This window comes from Vigna unguiculata, chromosome 9 (assembly GCF_004118075.2).
Source record: "Vigna unguiculata cultivar IT97K-499-35 chromosome 9, ASM411807v1, whole genome shotgun sequence".
Lineage (NCBI taxonomy): Eukaryota > Viridiplantae > Streptophyta > Magnoliopsida > Fabales > Fabaceae > Vigna > Vigna unguiculata.
In genome coordinates this window covers 13262409-13281019 of record NC_040287.1, presented here as the reverse complement: position 1 = coordinate 13281019, position 18611 = coordinate 13262409, and positions in this window count along the sequence as shown.

Genomic DNA, 18611 nt, shown 5'->3' with positions numbered 1-18611 from the left:
AGTTTTCTACTAAATCCTATAACCAGTGGTGAACCTTAAGGTCCACAAGGGTCATGCCCCCCAAAAAAAATTTTTATTTCTTTTTTTTAAATATTTTTTTTTTATTTTTTAAATTGATTTTTTTATAAAATATAATATTTAATATTAATAAATAATAAAATTAAACATAATAAAGAATAATAAAATTTATTAAGATTTTTTTTTGTTTTTTTCCATTTTAAGTTTCTGTATTGTATTCAATCATTCTTTTTGCATCTCTTCTTTTGTTTTTTGTTTTCAAAAAAAAAATAGAAAGTTAGATATAAATTCATTCTCTCGCTCTTAGTGCTCATCATTTCTCTTTTAAGATAAAAAAATGGTAACTATCTCCCTTCTCTTGATATGAAAATATTAATTTGATATTTAGTTTTTTTTTTTCATCTTATGAGTTTTTTTTTGTATATTTATTTTTTTATGAATATAAAAAGAAAATTTATGCAGTATATGTTTTTTCATAATCATTTCTTAAATGTGACTTGATTATCATATTTTTGTAGTAATTACGTCTCTCAATTTTTATTAGATTTTGATAAATTATTTTTTAGTTTTAATTTTTTTAATAGGTATATTGATGAAAATAAAATAATAGATTCATTTTTTTTGTGAAGTGATAGAAGGAAAGATACCGTTGAAGATAAAAACAATACAAATTTACTTCACCTATTTTCAAGGATGATACTAGGAATTCAATTGTTGAATTAGAGAACCATTTCTTAAAATTCAAAGAATCAAAAGTGGGAAGTTTCATATTAATTCTTTCGAATTATAGACAGAATGTTTCATATTAATTCTTTGGAACTTATTATAAGAAAATATGCTCAAATATGGGAATATCCAGGAAAAGAGATGAAATTAGAAAAACTAACTTAAAATGATTTTCATATCAAATACATTTTCAAAACTATAATTTTTCTAAAAAAAACATACAAGAATTTCAATATTAAATTATATATACTTTTGTTATATTAGTAATAATAATTAAATATACAAAATTTAAGTATATTATTTTAACCTTCAAATTTTTTTTACCAAAATCCGTGATTGGGCATGACCATTAGATTTAAGTGATTTATTTTAGATCACTCCGTTCATTTTTGACTCAAAATTATTTCATTTTAAGATCTAAATGCTTAAATTTTGACCAAAATGAATTTTGAAACGAGATCACTTTCTAAAATATTACATTTAGTAATATAACATCTACTTTTAGAACCCTGAGAAATTCCCCCCTTTAAATTTTATATTCACCTTCAAAACTACTCCTTTTGAAAGTCATTTCAATTCAAAATCGGCCACATAATTTTCAAATGGTTTGAGATTTTCAGGTAAAACCAAAATTCAGAACTTTGCTTTAACATCCTATAAATTTGTTTTCAAGTTTCCCAAAGATGATATAACCAAAATCTATAAATTTTAAGTATCATATAGATTACTATAATGGTTAAAAAGGTTAACTATAGCATTGCACAACTTTTTCACATTGGAAGATTTTTTGTATGAAATTTTTTTACACAAATTGGTATCATCAAATTATAGGTTTTAATCAACTCTCATAATCATAAAAGCTACATAACTCATTTCTACATCACCAAAATTTATTTTTACCCGAAACAAATTATTTTCAAGATCTAAAAGTTTAGATTTAGACTCAATAAATTTTGACAATTTTGTCTAAACAAAATTTAAGAAATATGTGACCAAAAGAAAGCAAATTTAAAGAATTTATAAATATTTATGTTCAAACTAAAACTAATATTAAAAATGACTTTAACATCAACTCACTAAGCAATACTAATTTTTTTTTCAATTGCGTTCTATTTAATCTCGATTCAGAAAATGATTAAGGAAAATGATATAGTTATTATGTATGAATAAACATTAATATAAAGAAAAGAAAAAAAAAACACTAGTAAAAGTCATCTATGGCTATAGTCTATAGAGTGGCTAGTGAGAAAGGTTAACTTTGGGAAAACAAAAAAAAGAAAAGGATGTGCGCACTATAAAGGGAGGATGGATGTGGATACCCTAAACATGTAGCGCATGACCATGGTGGTCCATACCATAATTCGTTCATATGTAAAGGAAAAAACCATGTTTTGTTCTTTGACCTTTTGAAAACTTTCCGTGAAACTTTTTTTTAGTCTCAATATTTTAAAACTGATGAAATTAATTTTTTAGTTAATTGTGTAATAGTAATAATATTTCACTATTTTATTTAAATATGATATAACACTCAATTCACATGTTTCTAAAATTAAAGGCTGAATTAATTAATTAAAAAATATAAAAGTTGAGGAAAACCATAAAACTTGAAAACATTTTTCGTTGTATAAAAGTATATGGGTGTGGTAGTTTGAATGGCAGGGATACATCAATGTCATGCTGCATCGCGTTTCTCATGGTCGTTGTTTTCGGTGTGTTATGTGGTATGGTATCACGTGTTAAAATTATGTGGCATCATTACCACCATACAGTGTTTTTATTTTTATGTTTTAAAATAATTTTACATCATATTATTTAATTTATACATTATTATATTAATGAACAATGGGATTGAAATAGTAAAATCAATTTATATTATTATTTTAGTATTTAGTGTTTGATGGTAAACATTTATATTTTTAATTCTTGTTTATTGTATAGATATTAGATTTGTGTAAAATTTCATATTATTAATTATAAATAATTTAAAGCATAAATATAAACAATTTTATCACATATAAGATATTTTACACATATAAGATAGTATGAACTACTTAATATCATTTCGGTGTTTAATTAAAACTTTATTGTATCTGTATAATGCACTTAAATTTAATTTTGTAATTGTTAAGGTGTCAATTTTTATTTTATTTTAGATCATGTTAACCTGAAAGCCTTCTATAATATTTTCGCCAAGAAAACTTTAATATTATTTTTATCAGCTTATAACAATAATCTGTAATAATTAACATTCCTTCTTATAACCGCATTTTATTTTAAATAGTTTTTGATGAATTTTAACCTTCCAAATACAATCAATTTTATTATTTATAAATTTTGAAGTACTGTATAGCATTATAAGAAATTAATAAAAATATATATTTTAGTTTTTTTTCTGAATTGATTTTTTATAATTTTAGTAATATCTGTTTAATAATTATTATAATATTTAAGTTTTTAGTTATAATTTGTTTATTATTGATACATGGGACTTGGATAAATAAAATTAATGTACTACTGTAATTGTGTCGGTGTGTGGATAGAGTATCCAACAAGGATACGTTACTAATTTTGAAATATTTGTATCTCAAATAAAGCTTCGAGTACACCACATGAAGGATAGGGCGTTGGTTTTGAAACATTTGTAGCTCTAATAAACCTTAATCAGATGAATTTAGTTTAAATTTCTTTTAAAACATAAATTAAATATAATTTTGTTACTCGAGGATTTTCTTTTGATGTTTTAAAAATATTTCTTGATGAATCTAATCCACTCATGTATGAAATTGATTATGTTAGAAATATTTTAATATAATTTAAAAAATAAATAATTAAAATAAAAAACTTATTGTTATTCATCTATTTATATATCTTTAATTTTTGGGTTAATAATTTTTATGACTAAATGACTATATTCTTATTATAATTTATTCTTTTGTCTCCTTTTTTTACCTATAAATACCACCTAGGTGTATAACGGAAAATACAACAACAAAACAACCACAAACATTAGAGTTTTTTCTTAGAAGTGTTCTTCTTTATATTTCTTAGTGGTATTTATAAGGTTCGGAGATCCTTCGCTGCACTCGATCGATCTGATGGGTTGTTGTATCTTAGGAGAGAAATACATATGATAAGAAACACATATGATTGTGTATTGTGTATTTGTATTGCCCTGTGCAGTGGTTGTGTATGTGTATTGTGATTGTGTATTATCTTGTTATTTATATTTTTGATTAATCATCTGTATTCATTTCTAAAATTAAAAATAATATAGAGCTGAAGACTGAAAACACTTTTTATGAATTAATGTATTTGTTATGGTTATAATTAAACCAGTTTCAACTAAGCCTAAAATTTTATGTGTATAATTGTTTCCATTTCTATTGATAACAATAAATGAAATTATGGATAAATGAATTTCCTGCTCATTTAATAATTTTGTGATGTTTATTGCTAATATTTTTGTTGTTATATTAATTTATGCTTTAATATCGTCTACTCTTACCATTGATAAAGATGTTCTATATCATGTATATATTTTAAGTGTTTTGTATGAAAATAATTGTGAAATGTTTGTCATACTAACAATATTATTGAGTTGTGAAGCTTTGCATTTGCAAAGGAAAAAAAATTATCTTGATATTTGTATGAAAAGAAAAATGATCGATAATAAATATAATCTTTATCATATTTATGAATTTAAAATTATTGTTTATGACATGAAATTAAAATGAATTATTTTAATTAATATCATGTTTAAGATCATGTAAATGCTGATAAAAGAAGAAATCTTCACATAAAAAATTGAAAGGATGGTCAAGTAAAAACTAAACATGTCTTCTAGCAATTATTTAAAATAAAAAAAAAAGAGTTTTTCATGTTTCTGAATTTAGAAACTTTCTTGTGCTCAACAAGGTTATGAAGTGGTTTTCAAGTGCAATAAGATTATTATTTCTAGACATGTGCTTTGGTTGGTAAATGATATACTTTTTGATGGCTTGTTTGAGTTAAATGGTTTTATCTTGTAATAAAATATTTAGTAACTTTTTCTTTGATTTTACAAATGTTGAAAGCTATGTTACATGACATGCTATTATTATAATTGTTGAGAAATTTGGTTAGAGACCATTCAAATTATGAAATTTTGAGCTACAAAATTAATTAAATAGAGAAGTGATGATACATATCTTTATAAATGAGTGTTTTATGTGAAATTCATGGTATTATTCATTAAGTAACATCTTCATGTAGTTCATGGTGTTAATATAATGGTGCAACGAAAGAAAGAAAAAAAATGCTTTTGTTTGATATGGTAAATGTTATGCTTCAAGTTCTAGCTTGTCTAACATTATATTAGTGAAATTTTATATCCTGTTTACCATATTTTGAACACAAAAGATTGTGATAAAACTTTTTATGAGTTATGAAAGAAAAAAGAACTACATTTAAAATATTTCAAAGTGTGGGGGTGTCTTGTAAATGTTAATATAACTCTTGATGAGGAAAATATCTTTGGTTATATATTCTAAAGTGAGTGAAAATATACATCTAGTATTGTTTTGCCATCTAGTGTAATATTATTTGTGTTTTTTCTAGTTATAGCAATATGTCCAATTTCTTGAGATGATTGAATGATATTTTAATGTAAATTGGATATTGATTTTGGTGACAAAATCAACTGCTAGTTATGGTTATGTTTTAAAGTTGGATGGATGTGAACTATCATGGAAATATGTTAAAAAGTTGTTGTTCTGTCATGATCTATTGTGCAAGCATAAATTATTTCTATTTTCAATGCACCCTGACAATCAAATTGTTATATTTAAAGTTTCTAGTAAAAATGTCAATGAAAAATTCAACATATAATAATGAGAGACAAATGTATTAGAAACTTAATTACTCATGGTTATCTCTCTTGACTTTGTCAGGTAAAAAAGAAATATTGCAGATTTGCTAATCAAAAGGTTGATGCATCACAACAAGTATTTGAGTCGTCGAGAGGAATGAGATTATAGCCCATAAATTAGTTGCAACAATGGACACCTATCTCCACATGAATGGCGATCCCATGGAATGGAGTTCAATGGGTAATAACGAAGTTGTTATTGACTAAAGTACACCAAAAAATTTGATTAAATTTTATGTCTCATTCCTATGGCGAGGTGTACTATAAATTGTGGCAATAATTAGGTTGAGGTATGTGCATTATTATGCTTATTTTATAAAATACCTCTTAATAAACCTAATGGTTGAGGTATATGCATCATTTTATAAAATACCTCTTAATAAACCCAATGACAATTATTGTAGGGGTGTGAGTCACAAAACACCCTTTGAGGGTTTACCTAGTGAGTGTGATGGTGGGGCCTGTAACATCCCTAAGGAATATTACTAATATTTAATAAATAAAATCCAAAATAAAAATAAGCACCTCATTTAATATAAAACCATTTCCCAGAAACACGAGAAATTTAAAACTTTAATATACATGTCATAAAACCAGGAGTCCATAATTTATAAAACTAAAACAATATTCACATGGCTCCCAAAAGGTTACATATTTATCACAAAATCAAAATAATAACATATAAACAAAATCCCCAGCTATCCCTCGCTCCGAGTCTATGCATCTCCTGGCCTACCTATCAAATCACCTGCTCCCGGATAACGAGTCATCCGATCATCGCCACACACACACAGAAAGGGTGAGCTATGCACAATATAAACAAATACATGAAATAAATATGCCACCTATCCCAAAATAACATAACTAAAATTTCATGATTTTCAAATTACCCAACCATGACCTCATAGTCCTTCATGAGTCATATACATGAACTAGGTCTTGGGACTTCACTGTGCTCCCACGAAACTAACTCATTCGTGGTCCAACCCTATGAGCCTATCCCGCTCATAGTCTTGCCCTACAAACTCCTCGTTTATAGTAAATCATCCAAGCCTTCTCGACCTGGACCCTGGCACACACGCAATCACCATACTATGGACTCCTCGCCCAATAGTAGCCGACGGGAACATCACAGTTCCTTGCCCATCGTGCGTCCAACGCATGCAATCACCATACTAAGGACTCCTCGCCCAATAGTAGCCGACCGAAACTCAACCAGTTCCATGCCCATCATGCGTTCAACCATTCAAGCACATCCCAGACCCCTATTGGACTCAGTCCTTCAAGTCCAAACATCACAAACACAAGCATATACTTCCTATCCTTTAGGAAATAACAAGCAAACCATCCAAATAGTACACAAACACATGGCAATTCGCCTAAACTCGCTTAAGCCAAGGACCCTCGCCCAAGCTAAGCTCTCAATCTCGCTTAGGCTAGCTCACCTCGCCTGAGCGAGCTTAAAATAATAGCACTATCACGTTATCTCGCTTAGGCGAGATCCTCTCGCCTGGGCGAGCCATACCATCGCTCAAAAACAACACACACCTCGCCTAAACGAGGATGCAATCAAACAACCATCAACTCGAGACCTCGCTTAGGCGAACCATTCTCACCTAAGCGAGCATGTTTGTCGCTCAGAACCCCAAAACTTCTCACCCTTAAGTATCCACATCCATTCATTACCAAAAACCCTCATTCCCAACAATATAATGTACCACTACCACTATGCCAATTCACATTTAGTGATACACTCCAATCAATGTAAGTTTACAATACCAAGTCCATACTCATACATATCATTGAAATCAATAAATAACAACAACACATAATTGGCATACATAGGACTCGAACCCAAGTCCTCTCACACAATCAAAGTACTTTCAACCACTTGAGCTAGTACTTTTCCACGTCACATCAAACAATAATTAATGCCATAAAGGCGCTTTCTACCCGCATTTATTAATTAATTAATTAATTTTCACGGGTCTTACAGGGTCGCCATTGTGAGACATGGGCAAGTCTCTAAGTAACACTCATGAAACAAGATACATGCAAAGGCCGTAACGTGCACCCACTGATTAGAACCTATAATGAGCACCGATATTGTATGTGTTATTTACTAAAATCCGGTCACATGGGATGTAGCTCAAGATAATTAAGTCTCTGCATTTTCTCGGGTGAAAGTTTATAAGTACTAGGTGTAAGGGTCAAACCCGGAAGGTTCCTTACAGAACTATAGTATTTTGTTTTAAAAGATATTATATTTTGTTTTATTTTATTTTATTTTAAATTATGTAAGGGGTTATTAGAAATATTTTAATATAATTTAAAAAATAAATAATTAAAATAAAAACTTATAGTTACCTATAAATACCACCTAGGTGCATGAGGAAAAATACAACAACAAAACAACTACAAACACTAGAGTTTTTTCTTAGAAGTGCTCTTCTTTTCTTCTCTAGATTATCTTTAAGATAGTGGTATTCATAAGGTTCGGAGATCCTTCGCTGCACTCGATCGATTTGATGGGTTGTTGTATCTTGGGAGAGAAACGCATATGATAAGAAACACATATGATTGTGTATTTGTATTGCCCTATACAGTGGAGGCATTTTCTCTCTAGGGATAGCGCTATGCGTGCCTCAACCCAGACTATTTCTACTCCTTACCTTTTATTTATTATTGTTATTATAATCATTGATCTCTGATTAATATTCATTATTTTATATATATGTCTTAGTATTATTATTGATTTAATATTTTTTATTATTATTAGTATTATTTGAATAATCATTTTTCTAACAGTTTATGGTGGAGTAACAAACTTATAAGTTTTCAATATGTTTGAAAGTGTTTGAATATTTATGCATCTACTCTTAAAGTGAATATTTTAAACAATCCACTTATATTATAAATTAAAATCACAAAATTCTTCAAGTTACTAAATCATTCTTGAAAATGTAGGAATCGTCCAAGAAAGTATCATGGAAAAAGCTATCATAGTCAAACCTATCATTTAAGTCCATCAATGTTTACATCATTACACTTAAGGCAACTTCATTTGATGGCTCCTTTAGTATTTTCAAGTTAATGACTTCTTCTAAACAATTTTTTTTCAACTTTTTTTAGCTTAATCTTGACACCAAATAAGTAGTTATGAGAGTTGAAAGAGATTCATGTCTAAAGTTTGACAAGAGGTCGAACTTGTCTACCATGCTCTATGGATTGGGAAGTGACCCAGACATACTATAACTATAGTTCTCGAGAAGTAGGAGTTATTAAGTAATAACACGTGCATGATCTCAGAATTTTAGTATATGAATGGGTCATGGAACCTTTATATGTGGTACAAATGTAATGTTTGATGCATGATTATGTAACAATTGTATCAATTTTTATAAGCTTTCTTTTCTTTAAAAATTATAAATATTAAATTATCTTTGTCTTACCTTGAGTATTTGATTGTGACTTTAATATCTGTCTGCTATGATCATGTGTTTCACAAGTGTAACAGATAATATAAAAACCAATAATAGGGACACGAAAGCTGCCATGAAGGTGTTTAATTGCTTTCATAGTATAATATAAATAGAAGGTTTGTGTTATGTAATATTTTGACTCTTCCTTCATTTTGAAATACTTTTTTTTAAAAAATTCTATGAAAATTACATAATATTTCAATTTTTAATGTATCAAGCTATGAATATGATATAGATACATAGTACCTATTTGATAAAACTTAATGTAAGCACAAGCAGAATATGATCCTAATATTGATTCTAACGATCAATCATAAGCAATATCCCATACTCATAAACATGCTGTAAATAGTAAATGCAAGCGTACCTGAATTAGCCATACTGATGATGTTCCCTTATTTAGAGCACTACTGATCAATTGATCTTCCTCCTATAGAGCACATTTATTTCCCTTTGATTTTCTCTCCTGATGGGGATAGAGAGAAAGGAACAGGAATTTGAAAAGTATATTATGTATCTATGTGCTCTCAAAAGGGGACCACGACCATTTTTAAACTGTTAATTACTTAAGTTTTAGTATTTCTAATTTGGCCCCTCATCAAATTAGAAATTACTTTATGGTCTCTACACAATATTTATTTTCATGACATATGCCTTTAGCCAAAACTTTAATTTAGTCATATCACTTTATTATTTGGCTTAATAAATAATGGCCCTAACACATTTAATATGTGTCATATATATGCATGACCTAAAATTACTAACAATCTCTCACTGGTCACTAATATATATGTCCTTACAACCTTATAAATGTGTTAGACTTTATGAGCTCAAAATTTCCATTATATTACTTGAGCATACTCCAAAAGTCTCGTACATTGATTATATCAACATGTAGAACCAAACCAGTTTTTCATTGCATCAATCGCAACTAAAACCAACAATGATTACTAATCCTGACACAACCGAATGACATGGATTCATCATGAAATGTGTAGCATGAAAAATTATGTGAAGGTGATCTGTACACACACATCTATTTTCAACTGGCCCAAAATTTAACTTAATGAGATCGATATAATAATCTTAATGTACAAAGTGTAATAATTAAAACCACATATTTATAAATAACCAAATATGTCTGAAAGTTCAATGTATGCATACAAGAAATTAAACATAGAACATAAAACATAAAACATATGAAAATGACTATCTCCCACTAAACCTCAAATTCCTCAAACTGTAAAACACCTATGTGAGCAACATGCTCATGAAAGACCTTGGGTGGAAGGCCTTTGGTTAGAGGATCTACAATCATTTTGGAGTTTGTCCCTAAATGTTCTATGGAAATTTGCCCACTCTGTACTCTTTCTTTAACAAATAGGAACTTAATGTCGATATGCTTTGACTTAGTCGAGCTCCTATTGTTGTTGGAATACAATACAGCTGATTTGTTGTCACAATATAACTTAAGTGGTCTTTCAATGCCTTCCACAATTTTAAGCCCTGTGACAAAATTTCTCAGCCATATTTCGTGATTAGATGCCTCATAGCATGCTACAAATTCTGCTGCCATGGTGGATGAAGCTGTAAGGGTTTGCTTGACACTGCGCTAAGAAATCGCACCACCTGCCAACATAAAAATGTAACCTGAAGTAGATTTCAAGCTATCTTGACATCCTGCAAAATCCGAGTCAGAAAACCCAGTGATCTCCAATTGGTCTGACCTCTTGTATGTGAGCATATAACCTTTTGTTCTCTTTAAATATCTCATGACCCTCTTTGCTGCTTTCTAATGGTCCATTCCTGGATTGCTTAAGTATCTGCCTAGAACCCCAACTATGTATGCTATGTCTGGACGCGTATATATTTGGGCATACATCAAACTCCCTACAGCTGACGCATAAGGAATCTTCTACATTTCCTCAATTTCCAAATTCCCCTTTGGGCACTAATTGAGACTGAACTTGTCTCCCTTAGCAACTGGAGTATCCCCGAATTTACATTCATGCATGCTAAACATTTTAAGAATTTTATTGATATAGCTCTTTTGTGATAATCCTAGAATACCCCGAGATCGATCTCGATGTATCTGAATTCCTAATACAAAGGAGGCGTCACCAAGATCTTTCATTTCAAAATTCTTTGATAGAAATTTCTTGGTTTCGTGCAATATGCCTATATCATTAGTGGCAAACAGAATGTCATCAACATACAAGATCAGGAAAATAAACTTGCTCCCCTTAAACTTGTGATACACACAATCATCAACAAGATTCATCTCGAAGCCAAATGAGAGAATTACTTGATGAAATATATGGTACCATTGACAAGATGCTTGTTTTAGTCCATAAATGGATTTAGTCAATTTGCAAACCATATTCTTTGGGTCTCCTGACATAAAATTTTTGGTTCCACCATATAGATCATCTCGTCAATGTCACCATTGAGAAATATCGTTTTGACATCCATTTGATGAAGCTCCAAATCATAATGTGCAACAAGAGCCATAATTGTCCTAAAATAGTCTTTTGATGAAACTAGAGAAAAAGTGTCTTTAAAGTCAATCCCTTCTTTTTTAGTAAATCCCTTAGCTACAAGACGAGCCTTATACCTCTCTACATTACCTCTAGAATCTTGTTTGGTCTTAAATAACCATTTACAACCCATGGGTTTCACACCTTCTCGTAATGGGACAAGTTCCCAAACCTTATTGTCTTGCATGGATTTATACTCTTCACTCATTGCTTCAATCCATTTTTCTGAATTAGGATCCTGTATGGCTTGACGGACGGTGATTTGATCATCTTCCATCATACCATTGTGGGGATCTTTATTTTCTTGGAGTATACAACATAATCATCTGAAATGGCACTTCTCCTTTCTCTCATGGGTCTCCGCAAAGGTGTTGGCTCATGAAGCATAGGTTGTTAAGGATCTTGAGTTTGTTCTTCACGAACAACCAAATCATCTTGAGTATGGGGTTCATCAGCAATGTTTTGTGGAGGTTCCGAACTTACTTCATCAAAAGTAACTGTTTGAATCGGTTCTGGAATTTTTATCGATTCTTCCTCCAAGACAAATTTCCTAATCTTATTCTTCCCCCTAAACTCAATATCCTCAAAGAATGTAGCAGTCCCTGTCTCAAAATTGTCTTTAATATAGGATCATAAAATTTATATCCCCTGGATCTATCAGAATAACCAATAAAGAAACTACTTATTGTTCGGAAGTCCAATTTCTTTTCATTTGGCTTATAAGGTCTTGCCTCAGCTGGACAACCCCACACATGGAAATGCTTTAAACTAGGCTTTCGGCCAATCCAAAGCTCATAAGGTGTTTTGGTAGCTGCTTTAGTTGGTACTCTGTTCAGAATATAATTTGTTGTCTTTAGTGCCTCTCCCCAAAGTGACTCTAGTAAGGTGGAATGACAAATTATACTCCTTATCATATCCTTAAGAGTCCTGTTTCGTCTCTCAGCCACACCATTCATACTGGGTGATCCCGGCATGGTGTATTGTGGGACAATTCCACACTCCTCTAGGTACCTGGCAAAAGGTCATGGACGTTGTTCACCTGATCCATCATATCTGCCATAGTACTCACCACCACAGTCAGATCTAACAGACTTAATTCTTTTGTTGAGTTGATTTTCAACTTCAACTTTAAAAGATTTGAACACATCCAAAGTATGCATATCTTGAGTAATCGTCTATGAATGATATAAAGTATTGTTGACCATTCCATGAAGGTGTAGGAAATGGCCCACACATATCCGTATGAATCAACTCTAAGACGTCTGAAGCTCTATATGCACCTAATCTTTTTTCTTTGGTCTGTTTGCCTTTAATGCATTCAACACAAACATCAAAGTTTGTGAAGTCAATGGACTCTAAGATTCCATTTGACACAAGTCGTTCAACTCTATTATTAGAGATGTGATCTAAGCGCTTGTGCCATAATGCTCCCGATTGAGTATTCTCAATTTTACGTTTAGTACCATGAGATTCTGTATTGAGGGTTTCATTATAGGTGGCCACAGTATCAAGCAAATATAGATTATCATAAGCCAAAAGTGAATCAGTTTCAACAATATTTGAATTAAAAGACAAACTGAATGCATTGTTTCCAAATGAACAAGAATAACCTAATTTGTCCAAATAAGAAACTGAAATTAAATTCCATCTAAATGACGGCACAACAAAAGTGTCTTTCAAATCCAAATAAAAACCAATACATAATAATAATCTAAAATGCCCAATAGCCTCCACCTCCACTGATTTGCCATCTCCAACGTATATCCATCTTTCACAATCAGTTGGCTTCCGGTAATTTAGACAACCCTTCATAGAAACACTGATGTTAGTAGTTGCACCTGAGTCTAACCACCAAGTGTTACTAGGTACTGACGCTAAATTGACTTCAAAACATACCAAAGTAAGAAACATACCTTTCTTTGCACGCCAAGCATGATATTTGACACATTTCTTCTTTACGTGTCCAATCTTATTGCAAAAGAAACATTTGTTTTTCCTGAGATTGTTTCTTTTGTTCTGGACCTTTAGCAGCTTCCTTCTTGGGATCCTCCGATCTCTTTCTTTTGCCCTTAGCCTTTGAGGTGCTTGCAAAATGAGCACTTTCAGTCTTGTCTTGCTTTAGTCTTTCCTCTTCTTGCACATAGTATGAAATGAGTTCATTAAGAGACCATTTATCCTTCTGACAATTATAAGATACTTTAAACTGATTAAACTATGCAGGAAGATAAATCAACACCAAATGAATGAGTAAGTCTTCTGAGAGTTCAAGCTTTAGTGCCTTAAATTTGAAAACAATATTAGACATGCTCATAATGTATTCCCTGATATTTCCTTTGCCCTGATATTTCGTGGAGATAAAGTTCTGAAGAAGAGTGCTTGCCTCTGCCTTATCGCTTTTTGCAAAGCGCTTCTCAATCTCAACAAGGAATTCTTTGGTAGTTGTTATGTCTTCAGAAACAGTGCCCCTAAACACCTCCAGGATGTCGCGCTTAATGATCATTATGCTCATGTGGTTTGAGCGAACCCACTTCTCATAATCCCTCCTGTCTTTAGAAGTACTAGACGTCGTAGGAGTAAAGGGTTGCTCAGTCCTTAATGCAAGATCAACATCAATGCAACCAAGAGTGATTTCAATGTTCTCCTTCCAATCCTTAAAATTTGTTCCATTGAGGATCAAAATAGAATTCACATTGGCAGATACAAAAGCAATTGTAGCTGTATATAAAACAAGAGGAATAACTTATTAAGCTCACATAATAAAATAAATCATTATAAATATATTCAAATAATGGTTTAACCCATCCCAAGACATCCAATGCACCATTAATATCAAGTCTTTGGACAGTAATATTAACTGCTAGGGGTATCTTGATGTAATGATCAAACATTTATAATAAAGCACGTCCAAGAACAAACCAATCTTTGGATTAATTTATCATCGACAAAGCAAATCCTTATAATTATCACATGTTTATCATCACAAGTGTGTATGCAATCCGGCCAAATATTAATCTTCCTTTGGGCCGATCAATACCCCCATGAACGTACATAAACACCAACATTTAAAATTTTTCACGAACTATCTCCTCAAGAGAGGTCACTTTGGCGACATCTTAATTTAATTTGCTCATAAAAAAATGTTAAACTACCAAAATTTGAATTCTTATTTATTCTAAAACCAATCATCTTTATTTATATTCCAAAATATAAATACTTATGTTCAAATATCTTAATTTAATTATTATATTTGAACCCAAAATTCAAATGAATTAATTTAATTTAATTCAATTAGGGTTTTTTCGACCTCCTTCTCCTCACGCACACAACCACATTGGGACCCTAGCCACCGTCACAGGCCACCACTACACCAAGGCAGACCTTCCTCCACCCGCGACAACATCTCCGTTGTGACCAGAGAGTAGAAGCTGCGAGCCTCCGCTTTGAAGCCGCCCCCTTCGAACCAGATCGGCGCCGCTACGAGCCACCTCCACTACGACGGAACCACGCGTTGCAGAACTACCGCGAATCAGATCATCGACGAGGGCACTTGCTGACGCGAAATCCCCATCACTGCGACAACACCCAGCACGCAGCCATCTGCGATGAGGAAGCACTAGCCACTATGATGCGAAAAACTGTCAGAGATGCGAGCTTTGCGTCGCGCACCTGAGCCGCCATCAACGAACCACCGCAACATTGACGAAGCCATTGTAAAGCACTCTGTAAGACCCAAGAAAATTAAATAATTAAATAAATAGTTATTTAATAAAGGCGAGTAGTAGAAGCCTTTATGGAATTTAATGTTAATTGTTGTGGCGTGAAAAAGTATTAGTTCAAATGGTTGAGAGTACTTGTTTGTGTGAAAGGACTTAGGTTCGAGTCCTATGTATGTCATTTTTGTGTTATTTGATTTATTATTAATTTTAATATTATGCATGATTATGTTGGGTGATAACATAATTAGAGAATTAGAGGAATTGACACAAACATGACTTGGTTGAATTGGTTGTGCCTTGATCTTGGAAATTGCAAGGGTGTGTGTTCAAATCTTGCTTAGAACGAAATTGGTCTCTTTATTTTTTTATTGCTAATATAATAGTGATCTGAATGTGAAAGGGGGAAACCCTAGAGGCAATGGGCAGCCAAGGGAGTTGGGAAAAATAACCCACCCATAATGGTCCTTAAAATGCATTTAGAGACACAGAGAGTGGTGAGGAGTACGAATTTTGAGTGGAGAGGTGAGTTTGGGATTGAGAGCAAATACTAAATTTTGTTTTGGGAAAGCAAGGGAAGGTTCTTAGGTATCACCAAACCAAGGTTAGGTAAGCAATTGAAGCAAGGATTTCCAGGTCAGGGGAGCTCTATGCTTTGATTTTTAATTTCACGAATGAATTGCATAATTTGATGCTTGTGTGCCCTGAATTTTCGTGCTCTATGTGATGAGATTGAAATTTTATGGTTTTTGCACGCTATTTGATTAACCCCCTTGAATTTTGTATGAATAAGATAAGGGTTTTTACAATGCATGATTGGGTATGGTCTCATCTCACGTTTTGAGAGTCTAATTGGGTAGGGGGGGTTTATAACATGTTTTGGTGAATGACTTGTAAAAATAGACCATTGGGTTATTTGGTAATGAGCAAATTGTGTTTTGGCATTGTATTGTGGTTTGGCATTGTGTTCTGTGTGCGTAACAGTGAAAATGTCTGGTTTTCTCGCCCAAGCGAGCAAGGCTTGCCTAGGCGCGAAAACAAGAAATGCGAGAATATTTGTATGTGAACATCTCGCTCAGGCAAGGGTATCTTGCCCAGGCGAGAACTCGCAAGAGTTGTATGGTTTTGCTTGAGCCCCTCGCTCAGGCAAAAGGGTTTTATTTTTGGGCGACCGAGACTCTCGCTCAAGCGAGAGGTTCTCGCTTAAGCGAGAAGTCGTGCAGAGTTTTGTGGTTTGGCTTAACTCGCCACCTAGGTGAGTGTTTTGGTGTTAGGCGATGGGCGATGGGCGATCTCGCCTAGGCGAGTAAAGGCTCGCTTAAGCGAGGCTTCGCTATGAACCACTATGGCATGCTCGCTCAGGCGAGGAAGTTTAGCTTAAGCGAGACAGGCCTGGTCGCTTAAGCTAAGGCTTCTAGCCCAAGCGAGTTTAGTGCAGTTTGTGTGTATTGTTGTACGCATTGATGCGAACGTGGATCAGGAGATGTTGTGCCATGAGCGGGTAGGTTCATGGATGGTGGTTGACATGTGATGGTATGAGCGGGGAGGTTCATACTCAATTACTCTCCTGTGGGGATACAAGCGAGGTAGGTTCGTATGTTCCGTGCTCACAGTTGAGAGATGCTGCATGCGGGGAGGTACGTAGCTAGTGGATCACATGTGTTGGACTACGGGCGGGCAGGTCCGTAGAGTAGGACTACGAGCGAGGAGGTTCGTAGAGGCAGGACCACAAGCGAGCAGGTTCGTGTGAGCATCATGAATCCTGAGTCCATGGCTAACTTTGTTGTTAAATTGGAGGTTTAAAAGCCTTGGGGGTATTAAGGATGAGACCATGGTCTAACTATGAGAATATAATTGGGTGTATTTTATATTATTTAATTGATATGTTTCTTATAATCTTTTGAGCTCACCCTTTCTATTTGTGATTGGCGATGATCGTGTAATTCGTTATACGGGAGCAGATGATGATATAGGTGATGCTGAGGGTGCTCAGGCGACAGAGTGAGGGCTAGCTGGGATAGAGCTAGGGATTTACTATCGTTTTAATGGTTTATTGGGAACTTGAAATAACTTTCGATTTAATTTCATTTGAATGTTGTCGCATTGAATCTTAAATTTTGATTTTTCCCGCGTATGGGATTAATAATATTGCGACGTTTAAACTTATTTTTTTTATCTTTAAATATTTAAATAAGTAATATTCATTAGGGATGTTACACACTCCCACCTGCGACATGAAACCAGAGTGAAGAAAGGAGCATGAAGAACCACCGCAACAGAGGTTGTGCGCCACTGCAGGAAGCCACCGCGAGTCGCGCGATTGCACCGTCGACACCGTCGCTGCAGAATACACCTCCATAGACCTGCAGAAGGGGAAAAAGAAGGGGAAAAAAGGGGGAAAAGATTGCTCTGTGACAATGACGTTGAATTAGCCATAACGATGATGTTCCCTTATTTAGAGCACTACTGATCAATTGATCTTCCTTTTGTAGAACACATTTATTTTCCTTTAGTTTTCTCTTTTTATGGGGATAGAGAGAAAGGAACACGAACTTGAAAAGTACGTTATGTCTCTGTGTGCTCTCAGAAGGGGACCACGATCACTTTTAAACTGTTAATTAGTCAAGTTTTAGTATTTCTAATTTGACTCCTCATCAAATTCCAAATTACTTTATAGTCTCTACACAATATTTATTTTCATGACATATACCTTTAGCTAAAACTTTAATTTAGTCAAATCACTTTATTATTTGGCTTAATAAATAATGATCCTAACACATTTAATTATGTCTCATATATATGCATGACCCAAAATTACTAACACTTAGCTCCTAAAATTTGTGGTTATAATTGTTATTATACGAGAAAAACATTATGACCAAACTTTTCATTCGAATTTATTCAATTTTACTAGCTTCCTCTCCATCTAAACAATTTCACGTTAAAATTCATATATATTTTTTTCTTTCGATTTCCACTTTCTCCTTTTTATTCCCTACTTCCAATCATCCAACGAAATATAGAAGTGGGTTTAATAAATTTGTATTGATTATATATAATGTTTCGTTCTTAACTTTTAATACGGTCACATCTGGACCTTATCTTAAAATTAATGTCAATAGACACAAAAGAGACGTACCGTGATTCAGTGGCAGCAGCTTGCTTGTTAATTTTGCCTCCTTTCATCGGATGGAGCAAAGCATGGTTGTCATGTCAAAAATGGTTATTA